Source organism: Salmo trutta, chromosome 28 (assembly GCF_901001165.1).
Source record: "Salmo trutta chromosome 28, fSalTru1.1, whole genome shotgun sequence".
NCBI classification, from domain to species: Eukaryota; Metazoa; Chordata; class Actinopteri; order Salmoniformes; family Salmonidae; genus Salmo; species Salmo trutta.
Genome location: NC_042984.1, coordinates 11085399 through 11103047, shown reverse-complemented (window position 1 = coordinate 11103047; position 17649 = coordinate 11085399). Strand labels below are relative to the sequence as shown.

Genomic DNA, 17649 nt, shown 5'->3' with positions numbered 1-17649 from the left:
TTTCAAAAGTCATCATTCTTGAGATGTCTTATAGGCTATAAATGTCTATACATTTCTCAGAAAATCTATACATTTCCTGGGATATCTATACATTTCTCAGAAAATCTATACATTTCCTGGAATATCTATACATAATCTTCGCACTGGTAAATGTACAGATTAACAGGGAAATCTACACTGAACAAAAATATAAACGCAACATGCAACAATTTCAAAGATTTTACCGAGCAGCAGTTCATATAAGTAAATCAGTGAATTTAAATAAATTCATTAGGCCCTGATCTATGGATTTCACATGATAAAAAAAAACATAGGGGTGTGGATCAGAAGACCAGTCAGTATCTGGTGTGACCACCATTTGCCTCATGCAGCGCAACACATCTCCTTCACATAGAGTTGATCAGGCTGGTGATTGTGGCCTGTGGAATGTTGTCCCACTCCTCTTTTTAAATGCTTTGCGAAGTCGCTGGATATTTTAGTGGGAACTGGAACGTGCTGTCGTACACGTCGATCCGGAGCATTCCAAATATGCTCAATGGGTGACATGTCTGGTGAGTATGCAGGCCATGCAAGAACTGGGACAAGAACTGGGCCATTTTCAGCTTCCAGGAGTTGTGTACAGATCCTTGCGGCATGGGGTTATGGTATGGGCAGGACATCGAACACAATTTGAATTCACAGAGATACCGTGGTGAGATCCTGAGGCCCATTTGTCGTGCCAATAATCCGCTGCCATCACCTCATGTTAATGCGGATGAATGGCACGACAAATGGGCCTCAGGATCTCACCACGGTATCTCTGTGAATTCAAATTGTGTTCGATGTCCTGCCCATACCATAACCCCACCATGGGGTACGCTGTTCACAACATTTACATCAGCAAACCGCTTAACCCACACGACACCAGACACGCTGTTTTCTATCTGCCTGGTACAGTTGACACCAGGATTCGAAGGTGAGCATGTGCCCACTGAAGTCAGTTACGACACCAAACTGCAGTCAGGTCAAGACCTTGGTGAGGACGACGAGCACGCAGATGAGCTTCCCTGAAACGGTTTCTGACAGTTTGTGTAGAAATTCTTCAGTTGTGAAATCCCACAGTTTCATCAGCTGTCCAGGTGGCTGGTCTCAGACGATCCCTCAGGTGAAGAAGCCGGATGTGGAGGTCCTGGGCTGGCCTGGTTACACTTGGTCTGCAGTTGTGAGGCAGGTTGGATGTACTGCCAAATTCTCTAAAACAACGTTGATGGCTTATGGTAGAGAAATGAACATTCAATTATCTGGCAACATCTCTGGTGGACATTCCAGCAGTCAGCATGCTAATCGCACGCTCCCTCAAAACATGCACATTTTTAGAGTGGCCTTTTATTGTCCCCAGCACAAGATGCACCTGTGTAATGATCATGCTGTTTAATCAGCTTCTTGATATGCCAGACCTGTCAGGTGGATGGATTATGTTGGCAAAGGAGAAATGCTCAGTAACAGGGATGTAAACAAATTTGTGCACAACATTTGAGAGAAATAAGCTTTTTGTGCATATGGGACATTTCTGGGATCTTTTATTTCAGCTCATGAAACATGGGACCAACACTTTACATGTTGCGTTTATATTTTTGTTCAGAATATATTGGACCGCAACCCAAGACCATCTCTGGTCTAGCCCTCCGTCCGTTTCTTATACTGTTTCTAACATTAGTGTGAACGACTCATGATTAGATGGACCTCAGTAGGACAGCATTAAGTTGTCTGTCTGTCTGTCTGCTTCCCTCTGGAGAACATGTACAATGAACTGCTTCCAACATGGGTTCGAATCCGGCCTACTGCTCTTTCAGCATTCTGTCTCCTACCATTCACCTCTATCCAATAAACATACAAAATATATGTATTTTTTAAGATAATACAAAGACATGGGGACAGAGACAAACAGAGAAGGCCCACGTTTCCTCCTTACTCCACTATTCCTCCATACAGATAGACATTAGTGACAGATAGAGAAGAGGATCACTGATCCTTGCACTGTGCAGATACTCTTTAGCTTATATTCATGGGTGCTAATGCTAAGGCTTGTGTTTTGAGACACAGCAGCAGTGGGGAAGAAACTAGGCGAATGCTAATTGTACTTGAGCACACTGTAGCAACACACCACAGAACAACACAACCACATTACAGGCTTACTGTATATCTATGGGCTGGCTAAAATTAAGTGGAGAGGTTTAGCCTGCAGTTAGCTTAGACTAACACAACAGCATTAGGCTAATATCCATGGGCTAGTGAAAGTTAAGTTTAGATAGCTTGCAGTAAGTTTAGAGAGGTTTATGACCTCTAGAACATTCCCTTGTTCCACACACACACCCACTCTCTCCCTTTCTCCTCCATACAGGCAACAAGCCAGTGTCTGTTAGGGATTGTGTCCTTATTCAATGGTTTACACACAACACACATGATGACTACAGGGCTCTGGGTTTCCCCCTTTCTCTGCACACACACACACACACACACACACACACACACACACACACACACACACACACACACACACACACACACACACACACACACACACACACACACACACACACACACACACACACACACACACACACACAGAGAATCCTGGGAAAATAGCTTGACCCCTGACCAGTGGACAGACTGTTTCCTATGAAGATTATACCATCAATAATGAGAAAAGAACAGACTGAGTCTCATAGGCTGGATGAAGCATACTGTGTAACAGACAGATGGCCATGATGTTGTCTGATGGAGGTTTAATAACTAGGACATTACCTCTGTAGACTGACTGGTGTGTTCTGCAGTTCTCACACCAACATTCTAGACCAGGTCCATAGAAGTTCTAAGGCCATCACTTCTACATAGATGGTGCTCTCCTTAGAACAACATTCCCCAACATTTTCCTCAGACAACATTCTAGAATACTACCATAGAAGTCGTACGGCACTTATGCAACTAAATCAATCACACATGGATAACCAGTGGTGTTCTCTGTTCTCCTCAGACCAACATTCTAGAACAGTTGGTCTTAACAGACAAGGTTCCAGAACAGTTGGTTTTGCTTAAATAATTCAACTAAATAAATCAATCACACATGGAAGTACTGTATGTACCACTCAATAACCAGGAATGGATTGTGCTCAAAGTTCAGAGTGTAATACAATGCATTGCATTCCTCTTTAGATGGATGGATAGTATTTGACAAATTATCTCCAACATCAATATCAGTACCAACATGTGTAAGTTGAAGCTGGTATGTGGTCAAACCTGTGCGTGTATCTGTGCATTCGTCTGTGCATACACGCACGTACACACACTCAAGTGTTTGTGTGAAGATGGTAGGTTGAAGTGTTTGTGTGAAGATGGTAGGTTGAAGTGTTTGTGTGAAGATGGTAGGTTGAAGTGTTTGTGTGAAGATGGTAGGTTGGAGTGTTTGTGTGAAGATGGTAGGTTGAAGTGTTTGTGTGAAGATCGTAGGTTGAAGTGTTTGTGTGAAGATGGTAGGTTGAAGTGTTTGTGTGAAGATGGTAGGTGGGAGTGTATGTGTGAAGATGGTAGGTTGGTGTGTTTGTGTGAAGATGGTAGGTTGGAGTGTTTGTGTGAAGATGGTAGGTGGGAGTGTTTGTGTGAAGATGGTAGGTTGGAGTGTTTGTGTGAAGATGGTAGGTGGGAGTGTTTGTGTGAAGATGGTAGGTGGGAGTGTTTGTGTGAAGATGGTAGGTTGGAGTGTTTGTGTGAAGATGGTAGGTTGGAGTGTTTGTGTGAAGATGGTAGGTTGAAGTGTTTGTGTGAAGATGGTAGGTTGGAGTGTTTGTGTGAAGATGGTAGGTTGGTGTGTTTGTGTGAAGATGGTAGGTTGGTGTGTTTGTGTGAAGATGGTAGGTTGGTGTGTTTGTGTGAAGATGGTAGGTTGGAGTGTTTGTGTGAAGATGGTAGGTTGGAGTGTTTGTGTGAAGATGGTAGGTTGGTGTGTTTGTGTGAAGATGGTAGGTTGGAGTGTTTGTGTGAAGATGGTAGGTGGGAGTGTTTGTGTGAAGATGGTAGGTGGGAGTGTTTGTGTGAAGATGGTAGGTTGGAATGTTTGTGTGAATATGGTAGGTTGGAGTGTTTGTGAAGATGGCAGGATGGAGTGTGTGTGAAGATGGTAGGATGGAGTGTTTGTGAAGATGGTAGGTTGGAGTGTTTGTGAAGATGGTAGGTTGGAGTGTTTGTGAAGATGGTAGGTTGGGGTGTTTGTGTGAAGATGGCAGGTTGGAGTGTGCGTGTGAAGATGGCAGGTTGGAGTGTGCGTGAAGATGGTAGGATGGAGTGTTTGTGAAGATGTCAGGTTGGAGTGTTTGTGAAGATGGTAGGATAGAGTGTGTGTGAAGATGGTAGGATAGAGTGTGTGTGAAGATGGTAGGATGGAGTGTTTGTGTGAAGATGGTAGGTTGGTGTGTTTGTGTGAAGATGGTAGGTTGGAGTGTTTGTGTGAAGATGGTAGGTTGGAGTGTTTGTGTGAAGATGGTAGGTTGGTGTGTTTGTGTGAAGATGGTAGGTTGGTGTGTTTGTGTGAAGATGGTAGGTTGGAGTGTTTGTGTGAAGATGGTAGGTTGGAGTGTTTGTGTGAAGATGGTAGGTTGGAGTGTTTGTGTGAAGATGGTAGGTTGGAGTGTTTGTGTGAAGATGGTAGGTTGGAGTGTTTGTGTGAAGATGGTAGGTTGGAATGTTTGTGTGAAGATGGTAGGATGGAGTGTTTGTGTGAAGATGGTAGGTTGGAGTGTTTGTGTGAAGATGGTAGGTTGGAGTGTTTGTGTGAAGATGGTATGTTGGTGTGTTTGTGAAGATGGCAGGATGGAGTGTGTGTGAAGATGGTAGGATGGAGTGTTTGTGAAGATGGTAGGTTGGAGTGTTTGTGAAGATGGTAGGTTGGAGTGTTTGTGAGGATGGTAGGTTGGTGTGTTTGTGTGAAGATGGTAGGTTGGGGTGTTTGTGTGAAGATGGCAGGTGGGAGTGTTTGTGTGAAGATGGTAGGTTGGTGTGTTTGTGTGAAGATGGTAGGTTGGTGTGTTTGTGTGAAGATGGTAGGTTGGTGTGTTTGTGTGAAGATGGTAGGTTGGAGTGTTTGTGTGAAGATGGTAGGTTGGAGTGTTTGTGTGAAGATGGTAGGTTGGTGTGTTTGTGTGAAGATGGTAGGTTGGAGTGTTTGTGTGAAGATGGTAGGTGGGAGTGTTTGTGTGAAGATGGTAGGTGGGAGTGTTTGTGTGAAGATGGTAGGTTGGAATGTTTGTGTGAATATGGTAGGTTGGAGTGTTTGTGAAGATGGCAGGATGGAGTGTGTGTGAAGATGGTAGGATGGAGTGTTTGTGAAGATGGTAGGTTGGAGTGTTTGTGAAGATGGTAGGTTGGAGTGTTTGTGAGGATGGTAGGTTGGTGTGTTTGTGTGAAGATGGTAGGTTGGGGTGTTTGTGTGAAGATGGCAGGTTGGAGTGTGCGTGAAGATGGTAGGATGGAGTGTTTGTGAAGATGGCAGGTTGGAGTGTTTGTGAAGATGTCAGGTTGGAGTGTTTGTGAAGATGGTAGGATAGAGTGTGTGTGAAGATGGTAGGATGGAGTGTTTGTGTGAAGATGGTAGGTTGGTGTGTTTGTGTGAAGATGGTAGGTTGGTGTGTTTGTGTGAAGATGGTAGGTTGGAGTGTTTGTGTGAAGATGGTAGGTTGGTGTGTTTGTGTGAAGATGGTAGGTTGGTGTGTTTGTGTGAAGATGGTAGGTTGGAGTGTTTGTGTGAAGATGGTAGGTTGGAGTGTTTGTGTGAAGATGGTAGGTTGGAGTGTTTGTGTGAAGATGGTAGGTTGGAATGTTTGTGTGAAGATGGTAGGTTGGTGTGTTTGTGTGAAGATGATAGGTGGGAGTGTTTGTGTGAAGATGGTAGGATGGAGTGTTTGTGTGAAGATGGTAGGTTGGAGTGTTTGTGTGAAGATGGTAGGTTGGAGTGTTTGTGTGAAGATGGTAGGTTGGTGTGTTTGTGTGAAGATGGTAGGTTGGAGTGTTTGTGTGAAGATGGTAGGTTGGTGTGTTTGTGTGAAGATGGTAGGTTGGTGTGTTTGTGTGAAAATGGTAGGTTGGTGTGTTTGTGTGAAGATGGTAGGTTGGTGTGTTTGTGTGAAGATGGTAGGTTGGTGTGTTTGTGTGAAGATGGTAGGTTGGAGTGTTTGTGTGAAGATGGTAGGTTGGAGTGTTTGTGTGAAGATGGTAGGTGGGAGTGTTTGTGTTAAGATGGTAGGTGGGAGTGTTTGTGTGAAGATGGTAGGTTGGAATGTTTGTGTGAATATGGTAGGTTGGAGTGTTTGTGAAGATGGCAGGATGGAGTGTGTGTGAAGATGGTAGGATGGAGTGTTTGTGAAGATGGTAGGTTGGAGTGTTTGTGAAGATGGTAGGTTGGAGTGTTTGTGAGGATGGTAGGTTGGAGTGTTTGTGTGAAGATGGTAGGTTGGGGTGTTTGTGTGAAGATGGCAGGTTGGAGTGTGCGTGAAGATGGTAGGATGGAGTGTTTGTGAAGATGGCAGGTTGGTGTGTTTGTGAAGATGGCAGGTTGGAGTGTTTGTGAAGATGGTAGGATAGAGTGTGTGTGAAGATGGTAGGATGGAGTGTTTGTGTGAAGATGGTAGGTTGGTGTGTTTGTGTGAAGATGGTAGGTTGGTGTGTTTGTGTGAAGATGGTAGGTTGGAGTGTTTGTGTGAAGATGGTAGGTTGGTGTGTTTGTGTGAAGATGGTAGGTTGGTGTGTTTGTGTGAAGATGGTAGGTTGGAGTGTTTGTGTGAAGATGGTAGGTTGGGGTGTTTGTGTGAAGATGGCAGGTTGGAGTGTGCGTGAAGATGGTAGGATGGAGTGTTTGTGAAGTTGGCAGGTTGGAGTGTTTGTGAAGATGGTAGGATGGAGTGTGTGTGAAGATGGTAGGATGGTGTGTTTGTGAAGATGGCAGGTTGGAGTGTTTGTGAAGATGGTAGGATGGAGTGTGTGTGAAGATGGTAGGATGGTGTGTTTGTGAAGATGGCAGGCTGGAGTGTTTGTGAAGATGGCAGGTTGAAGTGTTTGTGAAGATGGCAGGTTGGAGTGTTTGTGAAGATGGCAGGTTGGAGTGTTTGTGAAGATGGCAGGTTGGAGTGTTTGTGAAGATGGTAAGATGGAGTGTGTGTGAAGATGGTAGGATGGAGTGTTTGTGAAGATGGTAGGATGGAGTGTGTGTGAAGATGGTAGGATGGAGTGTTTGTGAAGATGGTAGGATGGTGTGTTTGTGAAGATGGCAGGTTGGAGTGTTTGTGAAGATGGCAGGTTGGAGTGTTTGTGAAGATGGCAGGTTGGAGTGTTTGTGAAGATGGTAGGATGGAGTGTGTGTGAAGATGGTAGGATGGAGTGTGTGTGAAGATGGTAGGATGGAGTGTGTGTGACGATGGTAGGTTGGAGTGCGTGTGAAGATGGTAGGATGGAGTGTGTGTGAAGATGGTAGGATGGTGTGTTTGTGAAGATGGCAGGATGGAGTGTGTGTGAAGATGGTAGGATGGTGTGTGTGAAGAAGGTAGGATGGAGTGTGTGTGAAGATGGTAGGATGGAGTGTGTGTGAAGATGGTAGGATGGTGTGTTTGTGAAGATGGCAGGTTGGAGTGTTTGTGAAGATGGCAGGTTGGAGTGTTTGTGAAGATGGCAGGTTGGAGTGTTTGTGAAGATGGTAGGATGGAGTGTGTGTGAAGATGGTAGGATGGAGTGTGTGTGAAGATGGTAGGATGGAGTGTGTGTGAAGATGGTAGGTTGGAGTGTGTGTGAAGATGGTAGGATGGAGTGTGTGTGAAGATGGTAGGATGGAGTGTGTGTGAAGATGGTAGGATGGAGTGTGTGTGAAGATGGTAGGATGGTGTGTGTGTGAAGATGGTAGGATGGTGTGTTTGTGAAGATGGTAGGATGGAGTGTGTGTGAAGATGGTAGGATGGAGTGTGTGTGAAGATGGTAGGATGGAGTGTGTGTGAAGATGGTAGGATGGAGTGTGTGTGAAGATGGTAGGATGGTGTGTTTGTGAAGATGGCAGGCTGGAATGCTCTCCTCTCCACAGTGTCGGTAGATATGAGAGGAGGTTTACAGTGTATATACACAGATACAGGACCTGTGTTTTGACTACAGACAGAGGCAGTCTAACAACCTGACCCTGTACGCTGAACCAAAGTGTGTGTATGTGTGCCCATGCGTGCGTGTGTACAAAATATCTATCTACCATCTCAAAACAGTGGCAGCAACAACTCAACTTCAGCATTTAATTGCTCTACTATAGGTAACTGCCAAAATAAAGGAAACACTTGAGTAAATGAGGGATACAAAGTATATTGAAAGCAGGTGCTTCCACACGTGTGATTCCTGAGTTAATTAACTCATTAATATATACCATTATGATATATACCATTATAATATATACCATTATAATATATACCATTATATATAAACCATTATAATATACACCATTATGATATATACCATTATTTATATATACCATTATGATATGTACTATTATAATATACACCATTATATATATACCATTATAACATATACCATTACAATAGATATCATTATAATATATACCATTATGATATATACCTGTCACGTCCTGACCAGTAAAGAGGTTATTTGTTATTGTAGTTTCAGGACGTGGCAGGGGGTGTTTGTTTAATGTGTTTCGGGGTTTGTGGTTAATGTTCTATGTTAGTATATGTCTATGTTAGTTCTAGTCTTTTTATTTATATGTGTAGTTTATTGGGTTGACCTTCAATTGGAGGCAGCTGTTCCTCGTTGCCTCTAATTGAAGGTCATATTTAGTAGGGGTGTTTTTTCATGGGTTTTTGTGGGCAGTTGTTCCATTTGTAGCTGTATGTCTCACAGGACTGTTTTCTTGTCATTGTTTTGTTTAAGTGTTTGTTTTGGTTTCTCTTCACAATAAAGAAGATGAGTATTCACATTCCCGCTGCGCCTTGGTCCCATCTTTACGAGTGACATGACAATACCATTATAATGGATACCATTATAATAGATACCATTACATATATACCATTATGACATATACCATTATATATATATGTACACCATTATAATATATACCATTATAATATATACCATTATGATATATACCATTATAATATATACCATTATAAAATATACATTATATATATACCATTATAATAGATACCTATATATATATATATATATACAGTTGAAGTCAGAAGTTTACATACACTTAGGTTGGAGTCATTAAAACTCGTTTTTCAACCACTCCATAAATTTCTTGTTAACAAACTATAGTTGTGGCAAGTCGGTTAGGACATCTAGTTTGTGCATGACACAAGTCATTTTTCCAACAATTGTTTAGAGACAGATTATTTCACTTATAACTCACTGTATCACAATTCCAGTGGGTCAAAAGTTTACATACACTAAGTTGACTGTGCCTTTAAACAGCTTGGAAAATTCCAGAAAATTATGTCATGGCTTTAGAATCTTCTGATAGGCTAATTGACATAATTTGAGTCAATTGGAGGTGTACCTGTGGATGTATTTCAAGGTCTACCTTCAAATTCAGTGCCTCTTTACTTGACATCATGTGAAAATCAAAACAAATCAGCCAAGACCTCAGAAAAAAATTCTACACCTCCACAAGTCTGGTTCATCATTGGGAGCAATTTCCAAACGCCTGAAGGCACCACGTTCATCTGTACAAACAATAGTAGGCAAGTATAAACACCATGAGACCACGCAACCGTCATACCGCTCAGGAAGGAGACGCGTTCTGTCTCCTAGAGATGAACATACTTTGGTGCAAAAAGTGCAAATCAATCCCAAAACAACAGCAAAGGACCTTGTGAAGTTGCTTGAGGAAACAGCTACAAAAGTAAAAAACAGCTACAAAAGCCACTGCTCCAAAACCGCCATAAAAAAGCCAGACTATGGTTTGCATCTGCACATGGGGACAAAGATTGTACTTTTTGGAGAAATGTCCTCTGGTCTGATGAAACAAAAATAGAACTGTTTGGCCATAATGACCATCGTTATGTTTGGAGGAAAAGGGGGGAGGTTGCAAGCCGAAGAACACCATCCCAACCGTGAAGCACGGGGGTGGCAGAATCATGTTGTGGGGGTGCTTTGCTGCAGGAGGGACTGGTGCACTTCACAAAATAGATGGCATCATGAGGCAGGACAATTATGGGGATATATTGAAGGAACATCTCAAGACATCAGTCAGGAAGTTAAAGCTTGGTCGCAAATAGGTCTTCCAAATGGACAATGACCCCAAGCATACTTCCAAAGTTGTGGCAAATGGCTTAAGGACAACAAAGTCAAGGTATTGGAGTGTCCATCACAAAGCCCTGACCTCAATCCTATAGAAAATTTGTGGGCAGAACTGAAAAAGCGTGTGTGAGCAAGGAGGCCTACAAACCTGACTCAGTTACACCAGCTCTGTCAGGAGGAATGGGCCAAAATTCACCCAACTTATTGTGGGAAGCTTGTGGAAGGCTACCCGAAACGTTTGACCCAAGTTAAACAATTTAAAGGAAATGCTACCAAATACTAATTGAGTGTATGTAAACTTCTGACCCACTGGGAATGTGATGAAAGAAATAAAAGCTGAAATAAATCATTCCCTCTACTATTATTCTGTTTCACATTCTTGAATAAAGTGGTGATCCTAACTGACCTAAACAGGGAATTTTTACTAGGATTACATGTCAGGAATTGTGAAAAACTGAGTTTAAATGTATTTGGCTGAGGTGTATGTAAACTTCTAACTTCAACTGTACTATTATAATATATAGCATTATAATATATAGCATTGTATATATATATATATATATATATATATATACCACTATATATATACCATTATTATATATACCATTATATATATATACCATTTTAGCAGACACCTTTTATCCAAAGCAACTTAGTCATGCGTGCATACATTTTTACCTATGGGTGGTTCTGGGAATGGAACCCATGGCAAGCACCATGCTCTACAAACTGAGCTCAGGAGGACCGATGATATGACACTGATAAACTACACCCCCACATCCTTCCAGAGCAGTGGGTCTTCATAAGAGGAACCCAACAGCAGACTCACTTTGGGTTTGTTCATTGCAGTGATAATGTTAATGTAGCAATAGAGTGTTTCCATAGCTAGGGCTGACACCGGGGACTTGCGAAGAGCAGAATCAACAACCTCTGCATCATCAACACATTTGCTTTGTGTGTTAACCCATGTTCACAGTTAGCCATTGTTATGTAAATGCAAGCTGAAAAGTACTAATGGCCTCTCTTGGCCCCAAGTGAGAGCATGTCCAGAGTCCATGGCCCAGTGAGACCCTGGGAACCGGGCCGTGGAGGTGGAAGCACAAAAGGCTGAGCCTTTTTGGTAAAACACTGGGGTAAATCCTTAGTAGATATACATCACTACTACTGTACTGTATATCAGGCTCTGTGGTTATACTCTATACTGAACCCTCTGTCATAAGAGCTACATAACACTATCATAACCATGACATAACAGATGACATAGTCATGACACAATCCATAATGAGCTAGCTTCAAGCTCAGCCAGTCAGCTGATCCAGATATGGGTTATGTCATGACAGAGAGTCACTACATTATGTGCAGACTCCAGACCAGTACATTTTACACTACTGGGTGCATTGCAGTGGTATTAAAACTTTCTCAGTGTGGACCACAGGTTTCTCCCATCCCACCCCAAATCGAATGAAACAACTAACCTTCAAATCAGTACATTTTGTTTTTAACATCAACAAATAACCTTAAATTCATTACATTTTATCTTATTAAGAGAACCAATAAATACATGTATTTAATTAATAAAGATATATTTTTCTAATGATCTTTCTTACTCCCATTAGGGGTTGCAACCCTGGCTTTGAATAGCACTGGTTTATAAGGAGGGAGATTCAGTGGTTTATTGGGAGGGAGATTCAGTGGTTTATTGGGAGGGAGATTTAGTGGTTTATTGGGAGGGAGATTCAGTAGTTTATTGGGAGGGAGATTCAGTGGTTTATAAGGAGGGAGATTCAGTGGTTTATAAGGAGGGAGATTCAGTAGTTTATTGGGAGGGAGATTCAGTGGTTTATAAGGAGGGAGATTCAGTAGTTTATTAGGAGGGAGATTCAGTGGTTTATTGGGAGGGAGATTCAGTGGTTTATTGGGAGGGAGATTCACTGGTTTATTAGGAGGGAGATTCAGTGGTTTATTGGGAGGGAGATTCACTGGTTTATTAGGAGGGAGATTCAGTGGTTTATTGGGAGGGAGATTCAGTGGTTTATTGGGAGGGAGATTCAGTGGTTTATTGTGAGGGAGATTCAGCGGTTTATTGGGAGGGAGATTCAGTGGTTTATTAGGAGGGAGATTCAGTGGTTTATTAGGTGGGAGGTTCAGTGGTTTAGTAGGAGGGAGATTCACTGGTTTATTGGGAGGGAGATTCAGTGGTTTATTAGGTGGGAGATTCAGTGGTTTATTGGGAGGGAGATTCAGTGGTTTATTAGGAGGGAGATTCAGTGGTTTATTAGGAGGGAGATTCACTGGTTTATTGGGAGGGAGATTCAGTGGTTTATTAGGAGGGAGATTCAGTGGTTTATTAGGAGGGAGATTCAGTGGTTTATTAGGAGGGAGATTCACTGGTTTATTGGGAGGGAGATTCAGTGGTTTATTGGGAGGGAGATTCAGTGGTTTATTGGGAGGGAGATTCAGTGGTTTATTAGGAGGGAGATTCAGTGGTTTATTAGGAGGGAGATTCAGTGGTTTATTAGGAGGGAGATTCAGTGGTTTATTGGGAGGGAGATTCAGTGGTTTATTGGGAGGGAGATTCAGTGGTTTATTAGGAGGGAGATTCAGTGGTTTATTGGGAGGGAGATTCACTGGTTTATTGGGAGGGAGATTCAGTGGTTTATTAGGTGGGGGATTCAGTGGTTTATTGGGAGGAAGATACAGTGGTTTATTAGGAGGGAGATTCAGTGGTTTATTAGGAGGGAGATTCAGTGGTTTATTAGGAGGGAGATTCAGTGGTTTATTGGAAGGGAGATTCAGTGGTTTATTGGGAGGGAGATTCAGTGGTTTATTGGGAGGGAGATTCAGTGGTTCATTGGGAGGGAGATTCAGTGGTTTATTGGGAGGGAGATTCACTGGTTTATTGGGAGGGAGATTCAGTGGTTTATTGGGAGGGGGATTCACTGGTTTATTGGGAGGGAGATTCAGTGGTTTATTAGGAGGGAGATTCAGTGGTTTATAAGGAGGGAGATTCAGTGGTTTATTGGGAGGGAGATTCAGTGGTTTATTGGTAGGGAGATTCAGTGGTTTATTGGTAGGGAGATTCAGTGGTTTATTAGGAGGAAGATACAGTGGTTTATTGGGAGGGAGATTCAGTGGTTTATTGGGAGGGAGATTCAGTGGTTTATTGGGAGGGAGATTCAGTGGTTTATTGGGAGGGAGATACAGTGGTTTATTGGGAGGGAGATCCAGTGGTTTATTGGGAGGGAGATTCAGTGGTTTATTGGGAGGAAGATACAGTGTTTTATTGGGAGGGAGATTCAGTGGTTTATTGGGAGGGAGATTCAGTGTTTTATTGGGAGGGAGATTCAGTGGTTTATTAGGAGGAAGATAGTGTTTTATTGGGAGGGAGATTCAGTGTTTTATTGGGAGGGAGATTCAGTGGTTTATTAGGAGGAAGATAGTGTTTTATTGGGAGGGAGATTCAGTGAACCAGGGTCAATCTCTCAAACCTCAGTCCCTACATGGAACCAAGAGGAAAGGCCAGGGTGTTATCCCCCTCCGAAGCGCACACACACACACACACACACACACACACACACACGCACACACGCACTCTAACTCTAACTGGGGACATGGAGGCTGGTCTTCAACAGCTGACCTTTTGGAGGCATCTGGAACTTTTGGAATCTAGTCCAGATATGAATGTCATACTCGCTCATTTCTGATTAGTCAGGAGGTCATAGTTCCTTATTTATGATTGGTCAGTCGGGAGGAGGCCGACCCTACTGTCTGGTGAGAAGGGCTGGTCAAAGTTGACCTATCCAAACCTAAGGACTAAATGGTTTTTTTCCCAGGCTAGTTTAACGCATGTTCTATGATGATGTCCAACACAATTCATTCAAAACAATACATCCACTAGGATGCCAGTTATCAGCATATTATATTGACAGCAAGCAAAAAAGAGCGAGAAAGCGAGACAGAAAAGGAGAGGAAGGGAGAGGAGGATGAGAGAGAGAAAGAGGGGAGGGTGAGAGAAACAGAGAGAGAAAGAGAGGAGGATGAGAGAGAGAGAGGAGAGAGAGGAGGATGAGAGAGAGAAAGTGAGTAAGAGTGAGCGTGAGAGAGAGGAGGATGAAAGAGACCAGGCCCATCCATCTTTGCCAACTTGATGCTGGGCTCTATGTGTCATGGCATGAGCCAAACCAAAATTGGTCTATGAGGCCATGGAGTAATCTGGTGTTTGCGTGTGTGTGTGTGTGTGTATGCGTGTCTCTCTCTCGGAGAACGTGTGTGCATGTGTAGATTCCACCAAACTTAACAGGTTTGGGCAGGAGCCATACATCTGTCAGAAAAACAGGAGGAAAATATATCAAATGTTTTGAAAACATGGAGGCAAATCTTCCCCAGCTATTCAGGGATTGTAGAACAACCAAACTAAAAGTCCACCTCCACGATCCCTTTTAATACATTATACACATTTATTATGAAGCAGAGGGATTACACTGCTGTTTTTATATTTAGTCCTTTTCTCCAATATCACATTACCTCATTCTGCCTCTCACTTGCCTAAAGTTAATCAAACACATTTCTAGTCTAAACTTAACAAATTTTCTAGGCAAAGCTGCTTTCAGAACAAGAACATAATGAAACTGTGGAGAAACTCATGCAGAACCTAAAGAGAAAAATATTAGATCTGTCCTTTCCCCTCACAGCTGTGGTATCATGCTGTGGACTCTTCATGAACAAGCTTAATGCTAACCCTTCACACACAGGACACACACACACACACAGGATGCACACACATCCACACTAGGCTTGGGCATATACCGTATACCGAGGTATTTGGAAAAAGCCACGGGATGGTTTTTTAAATACCGTCAAAACTATTTGATGTTTTTCAATGCATTTTAATATTTGTAGCTACTTTTTAAGTAAATACCTGCAGTGAACTTGTGCAATACGTTAGGAGATAAAGCAGATTGCATTCTTCATTTCACCTGTCACACATTATTTTAAATTATAAAGCTTACAGTAGTTCCCCAGAACAGTTAAGTTTGTAAATAATGGGAGAAAGCAGGAGCTGTTGAGTCCAGCAGTGTATTTGGTTTAACTTGCTAGTACTGGAAATGGCTGAATTAATACGGAGACGTTGCATCATATGGTGTTAAGTTTCTGCCTTGTTTGAGAAGTCAAAGAACTTTGGATGAGTTATCTTTACACCTGCCATGTTGATTTCCTTGCGTTTATTTTTTTTATCTTCTCTGTTCTTGGCCCGTCTGCTCCTCTCCCATCTTCTCCGAGCAAAGCAGACAGGCCCGTTGGCCTAGCGACTCCAGACTCCACCCAGACACAGCATGTACACATGGTGCTCCAGAGCCAGTACCGTTCTTCCTTCAAACAAGTATGTGCCAAAACTTTGTTCATTTGCACAATATCTCTCGTTCACTTTTGCTTGTAAATGTCCAGAATGATCAAACATGACATTCGGTAGCTACTACCTATATATGTATAACTTTGTGAGCTGGATTGCCAATCTTTCTTTTCGTTTGCACTTGTTAGCATACTTAGCTAGCAGCCTCTAAAATTCCCTATTAGTTTGTGCTAATGTTGTGAGCATTCTGGTAATACACACTTTTTTGTGTCTTTAGCGCCCCTTCGTGTACTAAGACAGTAATACCGTAAAGGATGAGAGAAGGATGGTACGATGATATGAAAATGTGGATACTGCCCCACTCTAACACACAAACAATACTAACCGTAGCCCTTCACTAAGGCACTCTCTCCCTCCGTGAAGTTGACAGGTGAAGCATCATGCTGCTAAACACTCAATAAGTTGTTCCCCTAATAATAAACATGCTGTGTCTCAGGGACACCTGACCACCACAGTCCCCGGTCCCTGTGACTGAGACACAGCTGTAACACAGTGTGTAATACTGGAACATGAACTAGAGTCACTACAAATGGTCATGGTGTTACATTGTTGACTGTTGGACCATCTGTTTTATCCAGACACCAACCCCCCCCCCCCCCCTCCCTTCTCCCTCCATTTGTATCGTTCTCCAAAGGGCAGCCTGTAGAGGTCTACTTGGAGGACCAGCTGGGCCTCAGAGCATCACTCTCACAGAGCCAGCTGTGTGTGTGTGTGTGTGTGTGTGTGTGTGTGTGTGTGTGTGTGTGTGTGTGTGTGTCTCTCAGCTGTTTTGGTTCCTCAGTGGTCCTGGAGGGACTGAGTGTGTGTGTGTGTGTGTGTGTGTGTGTGTGTGTGTGTGTGTGTGGTCTCTCAGCTGTTTTGGTTCCTCAGTGGTCCTGGAGGGACTGAGTGTGTGTGTGTGTGTGTGTGTGTGTGTGTGTGTGTGTGTGTGTGTGTGTGTGTGTGTGTGTGTGTGTGTATGTGTGTGTGTGTGTGTGTGTGTGTGTCTCTCAGCTGTTTTGGTTCCTCAGTGGTCCTGGAGGGACTGAGTGTGTGTGTGTGTGTGTGTGTGTGTGTGTGTGGTAGCCCTGGACAACTGTCCACTCCCAGTTTTTTTTGTGGTACATGTAGTCACCACTTTCTGACAGATAATGTTCTCAAAGTACATCCTAAACATACATTCTCTCTGGACCAAGCCACCCACCCTTCCTATGTACCATCTGGGCCTCAGTCCGGTTTGAGGACGGAGGAGAGGATGTGAGGAATCGAGTTCCTAACAATTGAGAAAGGCCCTAAGTCTCCTCTTCCTCTAAACGGGGTCATGTTCCTGCTACACACTTACACAGGCAGAGAGCTATGCAGAACTGAATAAAGTCTTCACCACTGATTACTTTGTGACAGCGGGAGTCAGTTATCTACACATACCTTGCGATTTTGGTAACAGCCAGTCCTCTGAGAAGACTACAGCCAGTAAGACTGGCGCATGGACACTCAAGCCCTGTTTATACCTGGTTCTAACCTGCACCCTTTGTCCTGATCTTGTCCACATTCGGATTGTGCCCACATTTTTAGCCAAGTTTAAAAATCAGATCTAATTGTAAACAGACAAGATCAGGTCAAGATCAGGACGAAGGACGCATGTTAACAGCAGGTATAAACAGGGCTTCTGACAGTCGAATGCACATTCCGTTTTTAGGCCGTATTACCTTATTTTAACTTAGTCCTCAGAAACCGAGTAAAGCCAGAGATATTTGTAGGTAGCCTAGTGGTTAGAGCATTGGGCCAGTAACCGTAAAGGCTGCTGGATCGAATCCCCGAGCTGACAAGGTAAAAATCTGTTGTTCTGCCCCTGAACAAGGCAGTTACCTCACTGTTCCCCGGGTGCTGCAGATGTGGATGTGGATTAAGGCAGCCTTCCACACCTCTCTGATTCAGAGGGGTTGGGTTAA

General features: G+C 43.0%; 1 protein-coding gene across 3 annotated transcripts in view; it reads right to left on the bottom strand.

Annotated features, from left to right (window-relative positions):
* Nucleotides 1-17649, bottom strand: part of LOC115165462 (adenylate cyclase type 6-like) — a 110532-nt gene that overhangs the window by 33325 nt on the left and 59558 nt on the right. The window lies entirely within an intron of this gene.